The following is a 17,313-nucleotide window of genomic DNA, read 5'->3' as shown; positions in this document are numbered from 1 at the left end:
AGAGGAAGAGGAAAAAAAACATATATATGTGCATAAGCAAGAAAGTAGAAGTGGAATATTATTGATGATAACATGCTTGATTGGGTCACTGTGCAGTTTATTCTAGATGGGAAATTACATTTAGTACGTTGTGATGATGCTCAGGGAATGAATGTTACGGGAAAAAAACGAAAACAAAAAACAAACAAAAAAAAACGGTTAAACTATTCGTACCATTTAAAAAAAAAAATTGGATATTTGATGGCTGCAGTGAGCGGTATGGGCCCAGTTGGGTTCTACTTTATAGTATGCTCTTTTTACCCAATGGGGTTTAGGCCTAAAGTCAGACTTGAGTTCATGTAGAGGCATGTGTCAGCTGTGATAACTATTGGAGAGACTTAGACTAATTAAGATCACTGACAGATCATTTGGGGAGGGGTGAGGCACGGAGGGCAATCGGGGATGACAGGGACAATGTGGGAGGAGGATGGGTCATAACAGAGGGAGGGGGATGGGGAATCTAGGATGGTAAAACAAAAGGCAAGGTATGCAGGACACAAGAATTGGGAAATTATTTGCTGAGAACATATATGTTGACGTGCTTGATTGAGCCAACGCACAGTATATATTGGATGGAAAATTCATTTGTGTGTTGCGATGGGAAAAAAAAAATTATAATAAAAAAAAAACTAAAAAAAAAAAAGAGAAGAGGATAGAGAAAGATAGCAAGTGAACAATAGAGGGGATGTTAGTGAGAAACAGATATGGTTTATTATCTGTTGAAGATGACGTGTATAGTATTCTCAACTGGACTGGTCTGGGAAGTATTTCATGATGGGTGAAGTCTTTTAACAAGCAAAATGAGAAATAGTGATTGACTGTTTTAAAAAATTATAATAATAATAATTATTGGGAAATGCATGGAAAAGACTTTGAATGATAAAGCGGGGAGATCGATGCCTCTGTATTGACTGACATGCATGGCATTCCCTTTTGAAAAAGCAATGGAAGTCAATGTAAAGTTATATGTAATCCAATGTAATATAAAGAAGATTATGATAATAATAAAAAAAAAGCCTGCTTTTGAAAATTTTTGTACCAAATAAACTCATACTTTAATTCTATTTTCCCACAAACTTTGTTAGCATTGATATTTTTTGGAAATCTACTGTGTGCTATATATGCACTGATCTAGGCACTTTAGGTATGTTACATTATTTATTCCTTGCAACACATTTAAAAGTAGGTATTATTCTTGCATTATCAGTCAGAAAACTGAAGCCCAGATAGTAAACCAACCTTGCTAATTTGCAGAAAAATCACAATTCAAATCCAGATCTGTCTGATTCACTGACTGCACCCTCCTCCCCAAGGGTGTCTGCACTTGTCAGAGAGAGAATGGAAGAAAATGCCCCCCACAGGGCATGGTCACGCTTTAATCCCCTCTCCTTCATCTCTCATCCTGTTGGGATTTGGGGTATACAAGCACACATGCCCAGCATGTTTTTCAAGCTGCTGGGCCAGGGACTCTAACCACATAGTTGGCCATGTGGGATCTGGCTCCCTTACCCATTGAGCCATGGCACCAGTCCATAAGGCATCTTCTCTTAAGTAATATATACTATAATATATACTATATATATACTATAATATATACTATAATATGTACATACACAAAGTGTAGGTAGTGATTAGGTTTGTAACTAATTCCCTACTCTTTGCTGTCCAGGAAGCAACAAGGGAAGCTCTCTCACTCAGTAAAGACTCATGTCCCAGAATATGACAAGTCTTGTTGAGCTCAGTACAGACTGACTACATGAAAAGTATCTAGAAAATTCATGTTTTCAATTGACATCATTGAGAAACTTCCAGCTGTGACACACTGATTTATAAAACCAATTTTTTCAAGATAACTAGATAATCTGGGTAAAGTTTTTGTTTGTTTGTTTGTTTGTTTTGAGAGGTTTTTGCTATAGGGCACGTGTGCTCACCAGAGAGAGAGAGACAGAAAGACAGAAAGCAAGGAATCAACCCCCAGGGGTGGTCATGCCACAATCCCTTCTCCATTCTCCTCTTGGGATCTTGGGCACGCATGCACATGCATCTGGCATGAGTTTAAACCACCGGGTCTGGGACTCAAACTGTAGACACCTACGTGGGAGTCCAGCAACATAGCCATTACGCCAACTGCTGGTCCCTGGGTAGAATATTTTAAAGAGAAAGATCAATTTGAGGGTTCTAAGAGCGACCAAGGTAGCAAAAGCTTCTGAACAGAGATCTTTGACAAAGGAGAGGTGAGCACGACATTCAGCTTCCTTCTATGTTTGTTGATTCAATTATCTGTAAATCTGGGAAGCTGATCAGGGCTGGTGGCAGCTTCAGATACTGGGGAAGCAAAAATTGGAGTTAGAGTCCGCCAAAGATAAGGAGATCTGGTAACACCCTAGGTTTTAAGTTAAGACCTATGAAAGGCTACACTTAGGAATAAATATGAACTGGAAATATACTAGCTCTTGAAAACAAATCTCACTTTCCAATGAACTCAATCATAGATTGAACTGATATAATTTACCACCACCAATTGTGCAATCCTGAGTCACAACCACAGCTACCTTCAGTTTTGCCCAAATACAAACTTTCTTTAGTCTAAAATTAGACTCAGTTTTGAAAATAAAATTTAGATAATTGAGTGTGCAGATATGCCATGTAGCTCTTTCAGCTTTTTAAATTTAGACTTATAAATGTGTCATTAGTACATCATTGGCTAGCCTATATTCTAGATACCCAAGATTGAGTAGCACAAATTAATCTCTTTTGTTAATTTATTTATATATTTTGTTGTCAGACTTTCTAAGAAGTTCAAGTCACTGTTGGGACCAGAAGATGGCATAACAGTTATGTCACTGGACTCCCATGTAGTCGATCATGGTTCAAGTCCGGACCAGTGGCTTAAAACTCATACCAAGCACATGTGTGTACATGCCCAAAATCCCAAGAGGAGAATAGAAGAGAAAAGATTGCAGCATGACTATCCCCCATGGAGGTGATTTCTCACTCTCTGTCTCTCAGGTGAGTGTACACGCTCTGTAGCAAAAATCTCTCTAAAAACAAACAAAAAAGAAGTTCAAATCACTGCTTGGGGATGTTGAGAGAGACAAATTATATTTATTCATTTATTCAACAAATATTTTTTATTATCTTATGCAGTGAAATTCCTACAATGACAATGCATAAAGATATAAAACACTTGGAGGCTGGCTCCCATCCCTCATTCACAAAATTAGCAGACTAAGTTTGTTATTATTTGAGGAAAGAGAGAAAATATCGGAGTAATGAGAATGGAGGATGGAAAAAAATAGGAGAAACAGTAGTCAAATTTTCCTTTGGAAGCAGGGAAGTGAAAGGTAAATCCCAGCATTGATGATATTTTTCAAATGGATCAACAAATACGTATCACTAACCAGATTTTTGGAGTCATTTCTCTTGCCTCAGATAATGGTTCGGATAATGATTTGTCCTCCTAAGATTCATGTTTGGGAATCTCCAATGTAATGGTGTTGGGAGGTGGTGATACCTAATAAGCAGTGATTTTATTATAATGATTGGATTTGGGGAGCACACATCCTCATGAATAGATTAATGCTGTCTTGTGAGACAGTGAATGAGTTGTAGCTCTCACAAGGAGTTAGTTCTGGGGACAGTGGGTGGTTATGAAAGGAAAGTGACTGCCCCCAGGTTGCACTCAGCATATGCCCATATCATCCTCTCTGCCTCTGTTAGCTATGATGCCAGCCTTATGCCTATGGATTTTCCAGCTATTGGACTCATGAGTCAAATAAACCTCTATTCTTTATAAATATTCTATCTTTGTTATTTTACTAAGCCAACACAATAAGAAACTAAAACACCCTGGAAATTCCAAAAATAGGACCTGATCCATCTCCATCAATATTTAAGACACAACAAATAATTGCCACCAAGAGTTGCTAAAACATAGCCCCATAATGGTGAATTTGAATGGAGTTCCCTGCTGATCAGCTATATAGGCTAGCCTCTGTTTTTCATTAACCTGATTAATTTAATGCTTCTTTTATTATTGAATTTTGGGATATTACTCAAAGATCAGCAAATTTTTATGAATATTAATTTTAATAAATATCCTCTGAAGAAACTTAACTTTAATTGGAGGAACCATCCAAGTTAATGAGTAATTTTCATGCAATTTAATAAATTCTTTGGGCCAGCCAGTGGCATAGTGATTAAGGCAGTTGGATCCCACATGACTGACTATGCAGTTTGAGTCCAGAACCTGGCAGCTTGAAAAACACCCTGGGCATGTATGTGTGCATGCTCAAAATTCAAAGAGGAGAATGGAGGATAAGGAACTGCAGAGTGTCCTCCTCTGAGGGTGGGGGAGAAGTGTCTCTTTCTCCAGTGAGGACATGTGCCCTATAGCAAAAAATCCATGCACCCTATAGCAAAAATAAATATGGACAGAATGGAATCATCCCAACCAAACAAGGAGATCTTCAACTGTTTTTTACGTGTGTGTGCATGTTGTTCAAGAGACTAGAGTGATTATCTTCATTATTAACACTTTTCAGGTTTTGAACAGATTGTCAAGAATGATGGGTTTTCATCTCTGTTGGACCAGCAGGTGAGTGTATTGAAACAAATAGTATAAATGCATCAACCACCTTACTGATTGCAGTACAATTTTCTTTCATTGATTGTAGTCAGTGTTAGCATTACCGTGGTTATTATTCAGTTGTTCTTGAGTTAAAGTTAGAGCCACATAAAATATATTCTTAGATTTAAACAGGTATAAACATGAACTCCATTTGACTATGCCAATGGAAAAAAAGGCCAGTTAGTTTAAAGATGTTATGAAAATCACTTAGGGGCCAGCCGGTGGTATGGTGGTTGAAGTTGCTGGATTCCCACATGGACAACCATAGTTCAAGGCCCAGATCTGGCGGCTTGCTTTCTCCCTTTCCCTTTCTGTCTGTTTCTCTCTAGTCAGATTAAAAAATAATAATAACAAATGGAATGAAAATCATTAAACTTAGAACTAACATAAGGGAGGAAAAAAGATACCTTTGGGAGCAAAGCGTTTTTGTTTCCAAGAATAGAAGAAATGACAACAGACAAAATTATACAGTTGAAAATTTAACATTCTATAAGGCAGCTGGAGAGGACTCAGAGAAAAGGCTATCCAAGGTTGATCCCTGTGATGGTTAATTTTAAGTGTCAACTTGATTGGGCTAAAAGACGTGCAGATAGCAGATAAAACATTACTTCTGGGTGTGTGCATGAGGGTGTTTCAGGAAGTGATGAGCATTTGAATTAGTAGACTGAGTTAGAAGTTCTGCCCTTCCCAATGTAGGTGGCATCATCCAATTTACTGAAGGCCCAAATAGAACAAAAAGGAGAAAAAAGGGTGAATTCTCCCATCTCTTTTTGAGCTGGAGCATCCATTTTCTTCTGCCTTGTGACGGTGGCGCTCCTGGTTCTCTTGCCCTCTGACAGTGGAGCTCCTGTTTCTCCTGCCCTCTGATGATGGCGCTCCTGGTCTCCTGCCCTCTGATGGTGGAGCTTCTGGTTCTCCCGCCCACAGACTCCAGGATTTATATCATCTCACCTCAGGTCTTCACCTCAGACTGGGAGTTATGCTATCAGCTTCCCTGGTTCTGAGGCCTTCAGATTTAAACTGAATCATACCAACTTTCCTGGCTCTCCAGTTTGCAGACGGCATATCGTGGGACTTCTCAGCTTCTGTAATCACGTGAGCCAATTCTCATAATAAAGATCCTCTTATCTATCTGTATAATATCTATATATAGATACACACACACACACACACACACACACTATTGGTTGTTTCTCTGAAGATCTCTAACACAATCTCGTACAGACAGTACAAGATGAAGGAATGTAGAGATAAAAAATCCCTGGACCCTAATCATCTCACTATCTTTACCTTGCTATCTCTGCATTGTTCCTCCATTGCCTCTTCTTTTCTTTATTTTCTGTTTTTAATTTTTCTTACTTTATTAAATCTTACTATTATTTTTCAAGGGTCAAACACATAGGCAAATAGGCTACAGTGAAGTAATGTTATTTTTATAAGAGAATTGACACAGAGCCAGACAGTGGCACAGTAGTAAGAATGTGATGCTCTGTGAGGCTGGCCCAAATGGAAAGTTGCCGGTTCGGATCCAGAGTTCTGGATGCGAGCACACCAGCACGTGTGTGCCCCTGACCCCAGGCTAGTGAGGCTGGAAGTGGATCACAGTGTCCGGACCCTGTTGGGATACTGTCCCTCCATTTCTCTGTCTCTCTCCTATTTATAAAAGAAATAATAAAATTGGGACCAGCAGATGACATAATGGTTACATCGCTGGACTCCCATGTAGTCGACCACAATTGGAGTCCCAGACCCAGTGGCTTAAAATTCACACCAGGCACATGTGCATGCATGCCCAAAATCCTGAGAGAAGATTAAAGGAGAAGGGATTGTGGTGTGGCCATTCCCTCTGGGGGGTGATTTCAAGCTTTCTCTCTCTCTGTCTCTATCTCTCTGGTGAGCACACATGCCCTATAGCAAAAATCTCTTAAAAAATACAAATCAAGAGTTGAGTGACCAGCAGTTAGCATAATGGCTATGTCGCTGGACTCCCATGTAGTCGACCATGGTTCGAGTCCCAGACCCAGTGAAATTCACGCCAGGCGCGTGTGTATGCATGCCCAAGATCCTGAGAGGAGAATAGAGGAGAAGGGATTGCGGCATGGCCATCCCCCCTGGGAGGTGACTTCTCACTTTCTGTCTCTCTGTCTCTCTCTGTCTTTCTGGTGAGCGCACACACCCTATAGCAAAAAAGCCTCTCTAATAAAAAAAAAAAAAAAAGAGTTGAAGAAAACTGGGACCAGCAGATGGTGTAATGGTTATGTCTCTGGACTCCCATAGCGACCTTGATTCAAGTCCCGAAACTGGCAGCTTGAAACTCACACAAGACACATGTGCATGCATCCCTAACAGGCATGGGAAGGGATTGTGGCATGGTTACCCCCTAGGGGGTGATTTCTCACTTTCTGTCTTTGTCTCTCTGGTGAACACATGCACCCAATAGCAAAAACTTCTCCTAAAAAAGAGTTGAGGGGACTAGCAGTTAGCATAATGGCTATGTCGCTGGACTCCCACATATTCGACCATGGTTCGAGCCCTGGACCCAGTGGCTTAAACTCACACCAGGCACGTGTGCGTGCATGCCCAAGATCCCAAGAGGGGAATGGAGGAGAAGGGATTGCAGCATAGCCGTCCCCCCGGAGGGTGATTTCTCACTTTCTGTCTCTCTGTCTCTCTCTGTCTTTCTGGTGAGCGCACACACCCTATAGCAAAAAATCCTCTCCAATGGAAAAAAAAAGAAAAAAGAGTTGAAAGACTAAGATAACTTCCAGGTACTATCTTTAGTGATGCTCCTTTTCTTTATTACAAGACTTCAGGTAATACTCAGTCTCAACAGCTATCATGAATGCAGCAATATCTCATTTGAATTGTTTTAATAAGATACCAATAAAAGAAATGTTTTTCAAACCATCTATATACAAGAGGAAAGAAAAAGTTTATGGAAAAAAATGAATTAAAGTATGAATTAATGTCAGAACAAAAGAAAATTGAAATTCATGCATAGTTTTTCTATAACATGCATGTTCCATGAACGTTTTGAAGGCCTTACTTACCTCCAAGCTAGATCACGGCCGATAGACCCACTAGCTCTTGTGCAGTCAGCTTCTCCTAAACAGTTTCTAATGGTGTCCCTTCTACCCTCTATTGCTAATAATCCAGAAGTTTCATTTTATAAAAAAAAAAAAGAAAGAAAGAAAGAAAAAGAAAAGAATTATTTTATTTAACTTTATTTATTTATTTATTTATTTATTTTAATTTGACCAGAGAGGGATAGAGTGAAAGAGAGAGAGGGAAAGTGAGAAAGCAAGCTGCCCGGTCTGGGACTCGAACCGCAGCTGGCCATGTGGGAGTTCAACACCTTCAACCACCATGCCACCTGCCGGCCCCCCTGGCAGTTTCATTTTGCTATGACAGTGTTCAGGTCCTGGTCTGTGGGCTATGTCTGCTGACAATCTGACGTCTCAGGACACTCAATATTCAACCCCTCAGCCCACTGCCTCTTCTTCTAATCTAACTTTAGTAGTAACCAAACAGCAGCCTTCTGGTCTGGTTATAAGGAATTTCCCAACTCTAAGAATGGTTACAATAGGGTCTCAAAAATGCAATTTATAAGCATAAATTTATAGCAGGAAACATGAAAAGAACTGGGTTATGCATAAACCATGAGATATATCTGCCAGACCCTTTTCCTTAAAAGGTCGGATCTAATTATACAGAGACCCATAAAGGGGATAGAGTTAGTAGGAATGACCCCCAGAGTTTCACATTACCAAGACTAAGGGAGAGGGTCTGGGGGAGGACTTTGGTATCTCTCTAAACAGAAATAACTCCAGCTTAGTGATGAGCTATGTGTTCCTTTTCTCTGTGATCCTCGGTGTCTTGGTCGCTTTTATGCTCACATATTTGCCAGTTATGTGTCTCAAGTTTTTTTAAAATTCAAACCCACCCCTGACTGATTATATTTAATCTCCAACTTTAATGGGCATGATCTCCCACCCCCATCTCAGAGCAGACATCTTTTTCCTAGACTTTTCTTTCAAGGCCCACCCAATAAAAGATGTTCAGCTTAAAATGTTGTTAATTCCCAGTTTAAAGCTCAGCTGTAAACTCTTTTCTCCCCTCCTAGTTTCTTGAGCAAGAGAAAGCAGATAATGTTACCAGTGACTTGAACCACAGTTGCTGTCTCTAGCTCTACTCTCAAAGGGCAAGTACCATGTAATGGAAAAAACACAGCCTCTAAAGTTCAAGGGGGCAGCAGTTGGTGTGGTGGTTAAGGCCCTGGACTCTGACATGGCCGACTGTGGTTTGAGTCCTGGACCTGGCACTTTGCTTTCTCACTTTTGAGCTCTCTCTCTCTCTCTCTCTCTCTCTCTGTCTGGTGGGCACACGTGTCCTGTAGCAAATGCAGAATAAGTATAAATAAATCTTCACAGCCTCTAAAGTTCAAGGGGGCAGCAGTTGGTGTGGTGGTTAAGGCCCTGGACTCTGACATGGCCGACTGTGGTTTGAGTCCTGGACCTGGCACTTTGCTTTCTCACTTTTGAGCTCTCTCTCTCTCTCTCTCTCTCTCTCTGTCTGGTGGGCACACGTGTCCTGTAGCAAATGCAGAATAAGTATAAATAAATCTTTTTAAATATAAATAAAAAAAAGAGTTTGAGTGGGACTGGGTATAAATCCTGATTCTACCACACTTCTTAGCACAGTGATCTTGAACAAGTGAATCAATATATTTAACTTATTTGCCCATCTGTAAAATGGGAACAAAAGAGCCATGTATAAGGTTTACATGATTAAATTAAATGATGTATGTAAAGTTGCAACCATATAATGTATATTTAATAAGTGCTAATTATTAGAAAAGAAACTCTTCAATGTCAGGTTTATAATGTTTTCATTTCTCATAATGTTGGCATTCACATCCACACATGTCCAGCTCCTAGGATATAATCGATGGATGCGGAACACATCGTGTCAAGCCCCGATAGCATCAATTATGGACAGTAGCAGGTCTTCCTGCTCATAGCCCTGAACAGTAAGCTGTGCTCTTATTTCCTGCCGTGGTCCAACCAGAATATGCAGTGAATTCATGGAGCTGAGATGGTTTCTGCTCCAGTTACTGAAAGAATCATCTCTCAACTTATTCCCACCCACCCCCAGGGCCTTTCCCACTCACCAGGGAGAGTTTGGAGAAGGAAGTTGGCCAACTTCAGGAGAAAAAGATAAGTGGAAATGGAGCCCCAGGCTTTTATGCAGGAGCAGTGCCAGCCCATGCCAAGGCTAACCACAATGCAGACCAAGCAAGGAGTGGGAGGACTGTCAACCTTTCAGTTAGCTTTTTACAGTTTTCCAAGGGCTTTCATATTCTAATCACCTGGTAAGGCCAACACTTCATTAATTGCATATTTAGCAATATATAATTTCTTCAAACGACTATCTCTGGGAGGACAAGGACCACGTCTAACTGGTTTAGCAGTGTATTTCCAGCTCCTAGCCTGGGGACTGGCACAGAGTATACACTCAATAAATGTTGAACGAAAAGAAGCTAAAGCACTCAGATATCCATCACTCTCTTAAAATATATTTTTTAATCAAGCTAACAGGTTTAGTTGGAAAATTATTCTACTGCTAAAACAAACATCACAGCATTTTTCAGAACCAAAAGGAAATATCTCTTTTGGAAAATCCAAGCTACTGCTTCATAGAGTCAGGAAAGGACTGCAGACACCCCTCATCTTTGCTGCTAATGAATTATCAACCCATTTAAGAAATCAGCAGAGTGTTTTCTCACAATTCCATGTTATCAGTTTTATTTAAACAGTTGTCAGCCTTAATGGGTTGTTTCTCTAAATTAATTCTTCTCACTTTTTTAGGAAGACTGATAGCACATGACACTCATTCTGATCTTTCTATTCTTTAAGATTTTCCCCCTAAAAAAGCAGAAATACGTTTTAAAGACTGATTTAGCAAAGTAACCCAGAATTTAGAATTCATTTTATATATAAATATAAAACTTTAAGAAATTTTTCAAATTTTTCCAGATTGCTTTTCCCTGATTTCTACCTACAACTTTCCTTTTTTTACAACTTTTTTCAATTTTGTTTTTCTTCTCTCTCTTTTTTTTTTTTTTTTGGAAAGGTTTTTATGTTTGTTTGTTTGTTTGCTATAGGGCATGTGCGCTTGCCAGAGAGACAGAAAGCGAGAAATCACTCATCAAGGGAGTGCTGCAATCCCTTCTCCTCCATTCTCCTCTCGGGATCTTGGGCACGCACGCACATGTGCCCAGCGTGAGTTTAAGCCACCGAGTCCAGGACTCAAACCACGGTCAACTACGTGGGAGTTCAGCGACATAGCCATTACGCTAACTGCTGGTCCCAATTTTGTTTATCTGTTATTCTTAAAATTTACCGTTGACGTCTCTAAAGACAAATAAAGGTAAATCAAAGAGGTGCGGCAGAAGCCCTGAGATGTACTCTATTCCTGGTATTACCCCAGATTTACTACAGGTGTGCCTAAAACCAGGCACATAGCCGAATGACATGTCAAACACCTTGTCCATGACCTGTCCTATTAGACTGTACCAGACTTTTTTGATTAACTTTTATTTTTATGGCCAGCAGGGTGTGGTGGTTAAGGTTGCTGGAACCCACATGGCTGACTGCAGTTTGAGTCCCTGCAGCTTGGAAAGCATTTCCGGCGCATGTGCACGTGTGCCCATGATCCTGAAAGGAGGAGAAATGGAGGAGAAAGGATTGTATCATGGCCATATCCCCAGGAGGTGCTTTCTCACTACCCCCCCGACCCCTGCCCCATCTGTCTCTTCCCAGCAAGCACATGGGCCCAATTCTTTTTTCCATATAGCATACTTGCCAAAGAAAGAGACGGCAGTAGGGGAGAGAAATCACTCCCCAGGAGGAATGCCCACACCGCAATTCATTCTCCTCCAGTCTCCTCTGGGGATTTTGGGCACACAGGCATGTGCACATGCCTGGTATAATTTTCACTAAGTCAGGGACTCAAACCTAGTCATGTGGGCTCCAGCCACCTTAACCACCATTTTTTTTTTTTAACTTTAGTTTTAAATGCAATTGACCTCTCTGCCAGTTTGGTCTCTGAAGAGGTTCTACAACTGCATGGAGCAAAAGGTAGACAGAATCACCCCCTAGTGATGCAAGACTGGTCCTTGTGGTGCTCAGGAAGCTTTCCCGTGCTGCCCAGCAGGGCACACGACTGGAGCAGAGCCATCTCCTTGGAGACTGGCTGCTCACTAACTTGAGTTTGGTCAGAATGGTGAACTCCAGGTGGCACCACCCTGCTCCCTGCTCCCTCCTCCCTCCCAGCTGATTTTCACACAGATCAGCTAAACCCGTCTGCAGTATGTTTTGAAGACAGGTTGCCCCTGCAAGAAAGCTCATTTAATAAGTCAGCAGATCAGGGCTGAACAGAAAAAAAAAAAAAAAAAAAGAGTTCTGATGTCTTTGTTTCCATGTCAGTCCATTCTGCCAAGTTGAAGCAAAATCGTTTTCATTGTCTGAAATCCAATGAATAAATAAATAAACCTCTCACACCAAACACCATCACAAATGTACGCCTAAGGAATAACCGATCACCTTTTCGGGCAAAGGAAAGAAAGGACCGGAGACTCAGAGCCAAGCCTAACGTGGCGAAGGAGTCAGAGAACACATTTTGTTGGCTGGATAAAGGTTTGGGTCTGGAGCTCAAAAGCTAGGATAGGAGAGCTGCACCCCAGTCCCGTCAGTGTTGTCCCCACTGAGCCTCACTGCCTGCCATCTCTGGAGCCCAAGTATGCAAGTGGTTGTCCTCTGTCTCTGGAACCGTTCGAGACTTTGCCACCACACTGAGATCACCCTCCCCCAGCACCTTCTCTGCCTCTGCTAAGAGGTAAAGAGGAGGGTGGACACCAGAGGGTGGTCAGGGCACAGCTGCAGCACCCTACATCTGAGTGCAAAGCCAGAAGTCTAGACCTATCCTGGCCAACAAAGAAGCAGGGAGTGAGAGAGGCGAAAAGAACAGAGGAGCCAGCCTGTTTCCATAGATACGGATTTCAGTTGCATTTTATGACAGCCGTGCTAGGCTGCCTGGAGAGGCATTGTCTGGATGTCGGGGGACCCTCTGAGAAGGAAAATGAAGTAAAGAATGATTTCAGAAAAATCCAAGTGGTTTCCCTCCCAGTTTGGAGCCAAGAGTCACCCCTCTGTCCTCTGCCCTCTGCCCTCTGCCCTCTGACCAGGAGCATCCCTGGTAGGACCCTCGCCCTTAGGTCAGCCTGAGCAGCTCTAGACCCTCAGTCCAAGCCCCTGAAGCTCACGGTCAAATGATTCTTAGAAGAAAGCCACTGCCACACTCCTCTACAGCTGCTGGATGGCTAAGGGGTCTACTTCCAACCCCTGTGACCCCTGGCCCCTGGTGGAGGCTGCCCTGGGTCTATGAGAGGAGACTCCCACGACAGTCTCCTGCAGAGGCTCAGGCCGGAACCTGGGAAGGACTCCTCTTTGATGTGACTTTCCTAGATTTCTAGATTCAGACCATTCACTCCCCAAAACACTCATTTCCTTTTTCCACTTCTGTATTTTTTTTTTATTTCTTTTTTAGATTTTTGCCATAGGGTGTGTGTCCTCGCTGGAGAGAGACCGGGAGAGAGGGAAAGTGTAACATTAATCACCCCCTGGTAGGATGGCCATGTTGTAATTCCTTCTCCTTCATTCTCTTGGGATTTGGGGCATGCACCCACACACCCAGTGTGATTTTTCTCTTTTTTAAAAAAATAATAAATACATTTTTAAATTTATTTTTTCAGAATATCAGAAGGATGACTTTATTTACTATTATTGTTATTATTTAATTACCAGAGGGCACATGCACTCACCTAAAAAGACAGAGAAAGAGGTTTTTGTTTTCATTCAGTTTTTTGCTTTTTTATTTAAATTATTTTATTCAATTTTATTCATTCATTCATTTATTTTAATTTGACCAGAGAGAAACAGAGAGAGAGAGAGGAAAGTGAGAAAGCAAGCCACCAGGTCCAGGACTTGAACCATTGTCAGCCATGTGGGAGTGTCCAGCGCCTTAACTACCACGCCACCTGCCAGTTCCCTGTTTTTTGCTTTTTTTCTCCTTTACTTTCAAGCTGCCAGATCAAGACTTGAACCACTCAGTCAGCCATATGAGAATCCAACACCCTAACTACTATGCCACCTTCTGGTCCCCCACTTCTACATCTTCATCTTCCACCATCTCATCTACCTAGGATACCTTCCTCTGTGTTTATCACTCACTCATTGATCAAAAACCCATGAGTTCTTTCATTTGCCAGGCTTAATAAAACAGACAGAAAAAAGGAACCAGCAGGAGGCATGGTGGTTAGGGTGCTGGCCCACATGGCCACTGACCACAGTTTGAGTCCCAGACCTAGCGACTTGCTTTCTCACTTTCCCTCTCTTTGTCTCTCTCTGGTGAGCACATGTGCCCTATATCAAATTTAAAAATAATAATTACTGGGAACCAGCAGTTAGCGTAATGGCTATGTCGCTGGACTCCCACATAGTCAACCGCGGTTCCCCGGACCCGGTGGCTTAAAATTCACGCCGGGCGCGTGTGCGTGCGTGCCCAAGATCCCGAGAGGAGAATGGAGGAGAAGGGATTGCGGCGTGACCATCCCCCCTGGGGGGTGATTTCTCGCTTTCTGTCTCTATGTCTCTCTCTGTCTGTCTGGCGAGCGCACGCGCCCTACAGTGAAAATCTCTCAAAAAAAAATAATAATAATAATTACTAAAATTAAGTAATTCTTTTTAAAAAGAAGTAAATAAAAAACATTTCCTGTAACTCAAAAATCTCATAGAATAGTGGGAGAATAGTTCACATATATGAACTTTTATAAAAACAAAGTTCTGGGCCCAGCAGATGGCATAGTGGTTACGTTACTGGACTACCACATGGCCGAATGCAGTTTGAGTCCCAGATCTGGTGACTTGAAATACATGGGGCACGTGTGCATGCATGTGTACCCAAAATCCAGAGAGGAGATTGGAAGAGAAGGGATTGCAGTGTGGCCATCCTCCCTGGGGGCTGATTTCTCACTTTCTGTCTTTCTGTCTCTCTAGTGAGCACACATGCCCTATAGCAAAAATCTCTCCAACAAAACAACGTCGTGGGGCTAGCAGGTGGCCTGGTAGTTAAGGCGGGGGGTGGGGGCCCACATAGTTAACTGCAATTCGAGTCCTGGACTTAGAGGCTTGCTTTGTCACTCTGTCTCTCTCTGATCAAATTAGAATAACAATAATGATACATAAAAATAAATAATTAATTCTTTTTAAAAAAAATGTTGATAGGGCCAGAGAAGAATTCCTGAAGGAGGTAAAGCCCAAAGTGAGGCTCAACAGATGAGTCAGAGATGGGGGAGAAGAGATTCAAAGTAAGTTTCAAACTCCTATGCAGGCCAAGGCAGGAGGCAGAACCCAGGATGCCAGGGTATGAAGAACTCAGGAGACAATGCTGAGAGTTAAGTGCAAAGTTACAAGTGGCAAGAGGTGGAGTAACAGGCAGGCATCAGCTAGCAGAAGGCCCTACCTGCCATGCTGAAAACCCTGAGTTCATCCAGCAGTGTCCTGAGCCATTGTTTCATAGAGCTCCAGGGCTTTACCACGATTCCTCAGGGACAGTACTAGGGAATTCTCACTCTCCACCTGAGTGACTTCTTTTAAATATACTTATGTGGCCATTAGCAAGCCACAGCGAATTTTAAGTATGGGAAGGATGCGGTCAAACTTGTATTTCAAAAAGTCTGGGAACCAGCAGTTGGCGTAATGGCTATGTTGCTGGACTCCCATGTAGTTGGCCGCAATTTGAGTCCCAGATCCGGTGGCTTAAACTCCCACCGGGCGCATGTGAGTTTGTGCCCAGAATCCAAAAAGGAGAATGGAGGAGAAGGGATTGCAGTGTAGCCGTCCCCCCTGGGGGGCGATTTCTCACTTTCTTTCTCTCTGTCTCCCATTAACGCATGTACCTGTAGCAAAAAAAGAAAAAAAAAATCTCTAAAAAAAAAAATTCTGCTCTAAGAGGCAAGCAGGTGGCATAATGGTTAAAGCAACTGGACTCCCACATCCTGGGGGCAGAGAGTACTGGACCCAGCAGCTTGAAAAATCGCATTGGGCACATGAACAGGTGCCCGAAATCCTGAGAAGAGACTGGAGGATAACGGATTGTGATGTACCTATTGGCCCCCACCTCCCACCACGGGGTTGACTTCTCATTTTCCCTCTCTTTGTCTCTCTCCCACAATCACATGTACCCCCGGGGGGAAAAAAATCTGCTCTGATTTCCAGGCCCCACTTCCAACAGTTCCTACAGGCAGTCTACAGTTTGAGAAAAATACTGATGATAATAAATGATTCACAGAAAAAAATAAAACTTGTTTGATACACCTGGAACAATTAGTTTCCTCCAGAGACAAAAATGAAGAAGGGATCCCAGCCATCACTTGGAGTTTGTTCAGTCAGGACCATCTTAGCCAACTGAGCCGACTGACTGTGTTGATGCTGCCATCTAGTGGTAGGAGGATACTATGATTCCATGTTTCTGAAGAATAATTTTTTAAAGAATTATTTTATTTAACTTTATTCATTTATTTAAATTTGACCAGAGAGGGACAGCATGAGAAACATAGAGACAGAGATAGAGAAAGCTAGAAAGCAAGCCACCAGGTCCAGGACTCGAACCACAGTCAGCCATGTGGGAATCCAGCACTCTTAATAACCACACCACCTGCCTGCCTCCAAAACTATCTTTTTTTTTTTTTGAAAGATTTTTGCTATAGGGTGTGTGCGCTTGCTGAAGAGACAGCGAGAGACAGAAAGTGAGAAATCACCCTCCAGAGGGGATGGCCACACCGCAATCCCTTCTCCATTATCCTCTGGGGATCTTGGGCACGCACACGCACCATGAGTGGCTTTTAAGCCCCCAGGTCCTGGACTCAAACTGCAGTTGACTTCGTGGGAGTCCAGCAAGTAGCCATTACACCATCTGCTGGTCCCTGAAGAATAATCTTGTGTCGCATTTTTTAACCCCCAAAATAAATCAGCAAGGTAGGTCTTATAATTAGGTCCATATTATACATAAGGAAATTGAAGGACAGGCAGGAAACAATGTGTTTAGAGTCTCCTGTGGGCTAGGAACATGTCAGATGATTAACATGAGATTGGTATTATCCCCCTTTCAAAAAGAGAGATGCTGAAGCCCTGGTGATTGACAGACTGTCTAGATTAAGCCACAGACACCGATGTTTTCCTGCTTTCAGTTCCATATTCTTCCCAATGGATTTGGTCAGACTCAAACCTCTTACCTGAATAAAAATACCACATGGTAGGGCCAGCCAGGTGGCATGGTAGCTAAGGTGATGGGATCCTACATGGACAATTCCATGGTTTGAGTCCTGGACCTGGACATCTGAAAAACACTCCACGTGCATGCGTGTGCATACTTAAAATCTCAAGAGGAGAATAGAGAAGGAATTGCAGCAGGACCATCTCTCCTAAGGATAATTTCTCGTTTTTCCTCTCTCCCTCTGGCAAGTGCATGCTGGAAAGAAAAATAAATTGGTAAAGGATTTAAAAGAGGTAAACTTTTATGGAATT

The sequence above is a fragment of the Tupaia chinensis genome, unplaced genomic scaffold, assembly GCF_000334495.1.
Source record: "Tupaia chinensis unplaced genomic scaffold, TupChi_1.0 Scaffold000529_1, whole genome shotgun sequence".
Lineage (NCBI taxonomy): Eukaryota > Metazoa > Chordata > Mammalia > Scandentia > Tupaiidae > Tupaia > Tupaia belangeri.
This window is presented reverse-complemented; position numbering follows the sequence as displayed.